This window comes from Taudactylus pleione, unplaced genomic scaffold (assembly GCF_031769625.1).
Source record: "Taudactylus pleione unplaced genomic scaffold, aTauple2 ptg000279l, whole genome shotgun sequence".
Lineage (NCBI taxonomy): Eukaryota > Metazoa > Chordata > Amphibia > Anura > Myobatrachidae > Taudactylus > Taudactylus pleione.
The window spans coordinates 4735001-4742500 of NW_028284681.1; the positions used below are offsets into that span (position 1 = coordinate 4735001).

The following is a 7500-nucleotide window of genomic DNA, read 5'->3' on the forward strand; positions in this document are numbered from 1 at the left end:
AACCCAGGCCAGCTAGTTCAGTGGGCAGAGCATTGGTTTCACACAATGAACTACCCGAGTAGGTGGAAGGTTCCGCATGCGTAAAGCATTGGTGGTTCAGTGGTAGAATTCTCGCCTGCCACGCGGGAGGCCCGGGTTCGATTCCCGGCCAATGCAATGTAGAGCTTTTGCTGAAATGCCAGTGATTTTGGTGTCCTAGTTTCTCACGCTGGCTACGCATTGGTTTCATACAATGAACTCCCCGAGTAGGTGAAATGTTCTGCATCCGTAAAGCATTGGTGGTTCAGTGGCAGAATTCTCGCCAGGTAAGGGGGGGGGGGGGAGCGGTTTTGATTCTAGCTAGCCGGGCTTGGTTAATGGAGTGACGAGACCTTGATGAGGCCATCGTGGCCTTGCAGTGCAACCTATGAAACCCAGGCCAGCTAGTTCAGTGGGCAGAGCATTGGTTTCACACAATGAACTATCCGAGGAGGTGGAAGGTTCCGCATTCGTAAAGCATTGGTGGTTCAGTGGTAGAATTCTCGCCTGCCACGCGGGAGGCCCGGTTTCGATTCCCGGCCAATGCAATGTAGAGCTTTTGCTGACATGCCAGTGATTTTGGTGTCCTAGTTTCTCACGCTGGTTATTGGTGGTGCAGCTATATAGTGTTCCACATACCATGATACAGCAAAATGCAAAACTCCCGCCCAACGTGGGGCTCGAACCCACGACCCTGAGATTAAGAGTCTCATGCTCTACCGACTGAGCTAGCCGGGCTTGGTTAATGGAGCGACGAGACCTTGATGAGGCCATCGTTGCCTTGCCCTGCAACCTATGAAACCCAGGCCAGCTAGTTCAGTGGGCAGAGCATTGGTTTCACACAATGAACTACCCGAGTAGGTGGAAGGTTCCGCATGCGTAAAGCATTGGTGGTTCAGTGGTAGAATTCTCGCCTGCCACGCGGGAGGCCCGGGTTCGATTCCCGGCCAATGCAATGTAGAGCTTTTGCTGAAATGCCAGTGATTTTGGTGTCCTAGTTTCTCACGCTGGCTATTGGTGGTGCAGCTACGCATTGGTTTCATACAATGAACTCCCCGAGTAGGTGAAATGTTCTGCATCCGTAAAGCATTGGTGGTTCAGTGGCAGAATTCTCGCCTGCCACGCGGGAGGCCCGGTTTTGATTCTAGCTAGCCGGGCTTGGTTAATGGAGCGACGAGACCTTGATGAGGCCATCGTGGCCTTGCCCTGCAACCTATGAAACCCAGGCCAGCTAGTTCAGTGGGCAGAGCATTGGTTTCACACAATGAACTATCCGAGGAGGTGGAAGGTTCCGCATGCGTAAAGCATTGGTGGTTCAGTGGTAGAATTCTCGCCTGCCACGCGGGAGGCCCGGTTTCGATTCCCGGCCAATGCAATGTAGAGCTTTTGCTGAAATGCCAGTGATTTTGTTGTCCTAGTTTCTCACGCTGGCTATTGGTGGTGCAGCTACGCATTGGTTTCATACAATGAACTCCCCGAGTAGGTGAAATGTTCTGCATCCGTAAAGCATTGGTGGTTCAGTGGCAGAATTCTCGCCTGCCACGCGGGAGGCCCGGTTTTGATTCCCGGCCAATGCAATGTAGAGCTTTTGCTGACATGCCAGTGATTTTGGTGTCCTAGTTTCTCATGCTGGCTATTGGTGGTGCAGCTATATAGTGTTCCACATACCATGATACAGCAAAATGCAAAACTGCTCTACCGACTGAGCTAGCCGGGCTTGGTTAATGGAGCGACGAGACCTTGATGAGGCCATCGTTGCCTTGCCCTACAACCTATGAAACCCAGGCCAGCTAGTTCAGTGGGCAGAGCATTGGTTTCACACAATGAACTACCCGAGTAGGTGGAAGGTTCCGCATGCGTAAAGCATTGGTGGTTCAGTGGTAGAATTCTCGCCTGCCACGCGGGAGGCCCGGGTTCGATTCCCGGCCAATGCAATGTAGAGCTTTTGCTGAAATGCCAGTGATTTTGGTGTCCTAGTTTCTCACGCTGGCTACGCATTGGTTTCATACAATGAACTCCCCGAGTAGGTGAAATGTTCTGCATCCGTAAAGCATTGGTGGTTCAGTGGCAGAATTCTCGCCAGGTAAGGGGGGGGGGGAGCGGTTTTGATTCTAGCTAGCCGGGCTTGGTTAATGGAGTGACGAGACCTTGATGAGGCCATCGTGGCCTTGCAGTGCAACCTATGAAACCCAGGCCAGCTAGTTCAGTGGGCAGAGCATTGGTTTCACACAATGAACTATCCGAGGAGGTGGAAGGTTCCGCATTCGTAAAGCATTGGTGGTTCAGTGGTAGAATTCTCGCCTGCCACGCGGGAGGCCCGGTTTCGATTCCCGGCCAATGCAATGTAGAGCTTTTGCTGACATGCCAGTGATTTTGGTGTCCTAGTTTCTCACGCTGGTTATTGGTGGTGCAGCTATATAGTGTTCCACATACCATGATACAGCAAAATGCAAAAGTCCCGCCCAACGTGGGGCTCGAACCCACGACCCTGAGATTAAGAGTCTCATGCTCTACCGACTGAGCTAGCCGGGCTTGGTTAATGGAGCGACGAGACCTTGATGAGGCCATCGTTGCCTTGCCCTGCAACCTATGAAACCCAGGCCAGCTAGTTCAGTGGGCAGAGCATTGGTTTCACACAATGAACTACCCGAGTAGGTGGAAGGTTCCGCATGCGTAAAGCATTGGTGGTTCAGTGGTAGAATTCTCGCCTGCCACGCGGGAGGCCTGGGTTCGATTCCCGGCCAATGCAATGTAGAGCTTTTGCTGAAATGCCAGTGATTTTGGTGTCCTAGTTTCTCACGCTGGCTACGCATTGGTTTCATACAATGAACTCCCCGAGTAGGTGAAATGTTCTGCATCCGTAAAGCATTGGTGGTTCAGTGGCAGAATTCTCGCCAGGTAAGGGGGGGGGGGAGCGGTTTTGATTCTAGCTAGCCGGGCTTGGTTAATGGAGTGACGAGACCTTGATGAGGCCATCGTGGCCTTGCAGTGCAACCTATGAAACCCAGGCCAGCTAGTTCAGTGGGCAGAGCATTGGTTTCACACAATGAACTATCCGAGGAGGTGGAAGGTTCCGCATTCGTAAAGCATTGGTGGTTCAGTGGTAGAATTCTCGCCTGCCACGCGGGAGGCCCGGTTTCGATTCCCGGCCAATGCAATGTAGAGCTTTTGCTGACATGCCAGTGATTTTGGTGTCCTAGTTTCTCATGCTGGCTATTGGTGGTGCAGCTATATAGTGTTCCACATACCATGATACAGCAAAATGCAAAACTGCTCTACCGACTGAGCTAGCCGGGCTTGGTTAATGGAGCGACGAGACCTTGATGAGGCCATCGTTGCCTTGCCCTGCAACCTATGAAACCCAGGCCAGCTAGTTCAGTGGGCAGAGCATTGGTTTCACACAATGAACTACCCGAGTAGGTGGAAGGTTCCGCATGCGTAAAGCATTGGTGGTTCAGTGGTAGAATTCTCGCCTGCCACGCGGGAGGCCCGGGTTTGATTCCCGGCCAATGCAATGTAGAGCTTTTGCTGAAATGCCAGTGATTTTGGTGTCCTAGTTTCTCACGCTGGCTACGCATTGGTTTCATACAATGAACTCCCCGAGTAGGTGAAATGTTCTGCATCCGTAAAGCATTGGTGGTTCAGTGGCAGAATTCTCGCCAGGTAAGGGGGGGGGGGGGAGCGGTTTTGATTCTAGCTAGCCGGGCTTGGTTAATGGAGTGACGAGACCTTGATGAGGCCATCGTGGCCTTGCAGTGCAACCTATGAAACCCAGGCCAGCTAGTTCAGTGGGCAGAGCATTGGTTTCACACAATGAACTATCCGAGGAGGTGGAAGGTTCCGCATTCGTAAAGCATTGGTGGTTCAGTGGTAGAATTCTCGCCTGCCACGCGGGAGACCCGGTTTCGATTCCCGGCCAATGCAATGTAGAGCTTTTGCTGACATGCCAGTGATTTTGGTGTCCTAGTTTCTCACGCTGGTTATTGGTGGTGCAGCTATATAGTGTTCCACATACCATGATACAGCAAAATGCAAAACTCCCGCCCAACGTGGGGCTCGAACCCACGACCCTGAGATTAAGAGTCTCATGCTCTACCGACTGAGCTAGCCGGGCTTGGTTAATGGAGCGACGAGACCTTGATGAGGCCATCGTTGCCTTGCCCTGCAACCTATGAAACCCAGGCCAGCTAGTTCAGTGGGCAGAGCATTGGTTTCACACAATGAACTACCCGAGTAGGTGGAAGGTTCCGCATGCGTAAAGCATTGGTGGTTCAGTGGTAGAATTCTCGCCTGCCACGCGGGAGGCCCGGGTTCGATTCCCGGCCAATGCAATGTAGAGCTTTTGCTGAAATGCCAGTGATTTTGGTGTCCTAGTTTCTCACGCTGGCTATTGGTGGTGCAGCTACGCATTGGTTTCATACAATGAACTCCCCGAGTAGGTGAAATGTTCTGCATCCGTAAAGCATTGGTGGTTCAGTGGCAGAATTCTCGCCTGCCACGCGGGAGGCCCGGTTTTGATTCTAGCTAGCCGGGCTTGGTTAATGGAGCGACGAGACCTTGATGAGGCCATCGTGGCCTTGCCCTGCAACCTATGAAACCCAGGCCAGCTAGTTCAGTGGGCAGAGCATTGGTTTCACACAATGAACTATCCGAGGAGGTGGAAGGTTCCGCATGCGTAAAGCATTGGTGGTTCAGTGGTAGAATTCTCGCCTGCCACGCGGGAGGCCCGGTTTCGATTCCCGGCCAATGCAATGTAGAGCTTTTGCTGAAATGCCAGTGATTTTGTTGTCCTAGTTTCTCACGCTGGCTATTGGTGGTGCAGCTACGCATTGGTTTCATACAATGAACTCCCCGAGTAGGTGAAATGTTCTGCATCCGTAAAGCATTGGTGGTTCAGTGGCAGAATTCTCGCCTGCCACGCGGGAGGCCCGGTTTTGATTCCCGGCCAATGCAATGTAGAGCTTTTGCTGACATGCCAGTGATTTTGGTGTCCTAGTTTCTCATGCTGGCTATTGGTGGTGCAGCTATATAGTGTTCCACATACCATGATACAGCAAAATGCAAAACTGCTCTACCGACTGAGCTAGCCGGGCTTGGTTAATGGAGCGACGAGACCTTGATGAGGCCATCGTTGCCTTGCCCTGCAACCTATGAAACCCAGGCCAGCTAGTTCAGTGGGCAGAGCATTGGTTTCACACAATGAACTACCCGAGTAGGTGGAAGGTTCCGCATGCGTAAAGCATTGGTGGTTCAGTGGTAGAATTCTCGCCTGCCATGCGGGAGGCCCGGGTTCGATTCCCGGCCAATGCAATGTAGAGCTTTTGCTGAAATGCCAGTGATTTTGGTGTCCTAGTTTCTCACGCTGGCTACGCATTGGTTTCATACAATGAACTCCCCGAGTAGGTGAAATGTTCTGCATCCGTAAAGCATTGGTGGTTCAGTGGCAGAATTCTCGCCAGGTAAGGGGGGGGGGGGAGCGGTTTTGATTCTAGCTAGCCGGGCTTGGTTAATGGAGTGACGAGACCTTGATGAGGCCATCGTGGCCTTGCAGTGCAACCTATGAAACCCAGGCCAGCTAGTTCAGTGGGCAGAGCATTGGTTTCACACAATGAACTATCCGAGGAGGTGGAAGGTTCCGCATTCGTAAAGCATTGGTGGTTCAGTGGTAGAATTCTCGCCTGCCACGCGGGAGGCCCGGTTTCGATTCCCGGCCAATGCAATGTAGAGCTTTTGCTGACATGCCAGTGATTTTGGTGTCCTAGTTTCTCACGCTGGTTATTGGTGGTGCAGCTATATAGTGTTCCACATACCATGATACAGCAAAATGCAAAAGTCCCGCCCAACGTGGGGCTCGAACCCACGACCCTGAGATTAAGAGTCTCATGCTCTACCGACTGAGCTAGCCGGGCTTGGTTAATGGAGCGACGAGACCTTGATGAGGCCATCGTTGCCTTGCCCTGCAACCTATGAAACCCAGGCCAGCTAGTTCAGTGGGCAGAGCATTGGTTTCACACAATGAACTACCCGAGTAGGTGGAAGGTTCCGCATGCGTAAAGCATTGGTGGTTCAGTGGTAGAATTCTCGCCTGCCACGCGGGAGGCCCGGGTTCGATTCCCGGCCAATGCAATGTAGAGCTTTTGCTGAAATGCCAGTGATTTTGGTGTCCTAGTTTCTCACGCTGGCTACGCATTGGTTTCATACAATGAACTCCCCGAGTAGGTGAAATGTTCTGCATCCGTAAAGCATTGGTGGTTCAGTGGCAGAATTCTCGCCAGGTAAGGGGGGGGGGGGAGCGGTTTTGATTCTAGCTAGCCGGGCTTGGTTAATGGAGTGACGAGACCTTGATGAGGCCATCGTGGCCTTGCAGTGCAACCTATGAAACCCAGGCCAGCTAGTTCAGTGGGCAGAGCATTGGTTTCACACAATGAACTATCCGAGGAGGTGGAAGGTTCCGCATTCGTAAAGCATTGGTGGTTCAGTGGTAGAATTCTCGCCTGCCACGCGGGAGACCCGGTTTCGATTCCCGGCCAATGCAATGTAGAGCTTTTGCTGACATGCCAGTGATTTTGGTGTCCTAGTTTCTCACGCTGGTTATTGGTGGTGCAGCTATATAGTGTTCCACATACCATGATACAGCAAAATGCAAAAGTCCCGCCCAACGTGGGGCTCGAACCCACGACCCTGAGATTAAGAGTCTCATGCTCTACCGACTGAGCTAGCCGGGCTTGGTTAATGGAGCGACGAGACCTTGATGAGGCCATCGTTGCCTTGCCCTGCAACCTATGAAACCCAGGCCAGCTAGTTCAGTGGGCAGAGCATTGGTTTCACACAATGAACTACCCGAGTAGGTGGAAGGTTCCGCATGCGTAAAGCATTGGTGGTTCAGTGGTAGAATTCTCGCCTGCCACGCGGGAGGCCCGGGTTCGATTCCCGGCCAATGCAATGTAAAGCTTTTGCTGAAATGCCAGTGATTTTGGTGTCCTAGTTTCTCACGCTGGCTATTGGTGGTGCAGCTACGCATTGGTTTCATACAATGAACTCCCCGAGTAGGTGAAATGTTCTGCATCCGTAAAGCATTGGTGGTTCAGTGGCAGAATTCTCGCCTGCCACGCGGGAGGCCCGGTTTTGATTCTAGCTAGCCGGGCTTGGTTAATGGAGCGACGAGACCTTGATGAGGCCATCGTGGCCTTGCCCTGCAACCTATGAAACCCAGGCCAGCTAGTTCAGTGGGCAGAGCATTGGTTTCACACAATGAACTATCCGAGGAGGTGGAAGGTTCCGCATGCGTAAAGCATTGGTGGTTCAGTGGTAGAATTCTCGCCTGCCACGCGGGAGGCCCGGTTTCGATTCCCGGCCAATGCAATGTAGAGCTTTTGCTGAAATGCCAGTGATTTTGTTGTCCTAGTTTCTCACGCTGGCTATTGGTGGTGCAGCTACGCATTGGTTTCATACAATGAACTCCCCGAGTAGGTGAAATGTTCT

At 52.3% G+C, this 7500-nt stretch overlaps 14 non-coding genes across 14 annotated transcripts; 9 read left to right on the plus strand and 5 right to left on the minus strand.

Annotated features, from left to right (window-relative positions):
* The first annotated feature begins 85 nt into the window (after positions 1 to 85).
* Positions 86 to 156, plus strand: TRNAG-GCC (transfer RNA glycine (anticodon GCC)). Its single transcript has one exon. It is a non-coding gene; the product is annotated as a tRNA-Gly (tRNA).
* A 527-nt stretch (positions 157 to 683) lies between these two features.
* Positions 684 to 756, minus strand: TRNAK-CUU (transfer RNA lysine (anticodon CUU)). Its single transcript has one exon. It is a non-coding gene; the product is annotated as a tRNA-Lys (tRNA).
* A 146-nt stretch (positions 757 to 902) lies between these two features.
* On the plus strand, positions 903 to 973 carry TRNAG-GCC (transfer RNA glycine (anticodon GCC)). The gene has a single exon. It is a non-coding gene; the product is annotated as a tRNA-Gly (tRNA).
* Positions 974 to 1881: 908 nt separating this feature from the next.
* TRNAG-GCC (transfer RNA glycine (anticodon GCC)) lies at positions 1882 to 1952 on the plus strand. The gene has a single exon. It is a non-coding gene; the product is annotated as a tRNA-Gly (tRNA).
* Positions 1953 to 2477: 525 nt separating this feature from the next.
* TRNAK-CUU (transfer RNA lysine (anticodon CUU)) lies at positions 2478 to 2550 on the minus strand. Its single transcript has one exon. It is a non-coding gene; the product is annotated as a tRNA-Lys (tRNA).
* A 146-nt stretch (positions 2551 to 2696) lies between these two features.
* Positions 2697 to 2767, plus strand: TRNAG-GCC (transfer RNA glycine (anticodon GCC)). Its single transcript has one exon. It is a non-coding gene; the product is annotated as a tRNA-Gly (tRNA).
* Positions 2768 to 3461: 694 nt separating this feature from the next.
* On the plus strand, positions 3462 to 3532 carry TRNAG-GCC (transfer RNA glycine (anticodon GCC)). The gene has a single exon. It is a non-coding gene; the product is annotated as a tRNA-Gly (tRNA).
* A 527-nt stretch (positions 3533 to 4059) lies between these two features.
* Positions 4060 to 4132, minus strand: TRNAK-CUU (transfer RNA lysine (anticodon CUU)). The gene has a single exon. It is a non-coding gene; the product is annotated as a tRNA-Lys (tRNA).
* A 146-nt stretch (positions 4133 to 4278) lies between these two features.
* On the plus strand, positions 4279 to 4349 carry TRNAG-GCC (transfer RNA glycine (anticodon GCC)). Its single transcript has one exon. It is a non-coding gene; the product is annotated as a tRNA-Gly (tRNA).
* A 908-nt stretch (positions 4350 to 5257) lies between these two features.
* TRNAG-GCC (transfer RNA glycine (anticodon GCC)) lies at positions 5258 to 5328 on the plus strand. The gene has a single exon. It is a non-coding gene; the product is annotated as a tRNA-Gly (tRNA).
* A 526-nt stretch (positions 5329 to 5854) lies between these two features.
* TRNAK-CUU (transfer RNA lysine (anticodon CUU)) lies at positions 5855 to 5927 on the minus strand. The gene has a single exon. It is a non-coding gene; the product is annotated as a tRNA-Lys (tRNA).
* Positions 5928 to 6073: 146 nt separating this feature from the next.
* TRNAG-GCC (transfer RNA glycine (anticodon GCC)) lies at positions 6074 to 6144 on the plus strand. Its single transcript has one exon. It is a non-coding gene; the product is annotated as a tRNA-Gly (tRNA).
* A 526-nt stretch (positions 6145 to 6670) lies between these two features.
* TRNAK-CUU (transfer RNA lysine (anticodon CUU)) lies at positions 6671 to 6743 on the minus strand. Its single transcript has one exon. It is a non-coding gene; the product is annotated as a tRNA-Lys (tRNA).
* A 146-nt stretch (positions 6744 to 6889) lies between these two features.
* TRNAG-GCC (transfer RNA glycine (anticodon GCC)) lies at positions 6890 to 6960 on the plus strand. Its single transcript has one exon. It is a non-coding gene; the product is annotated as a tRNA-Gly (tRNA).
* The last annotated feature ends 540 nt before the right edge of the window (positions 6961 to 7500 follow it).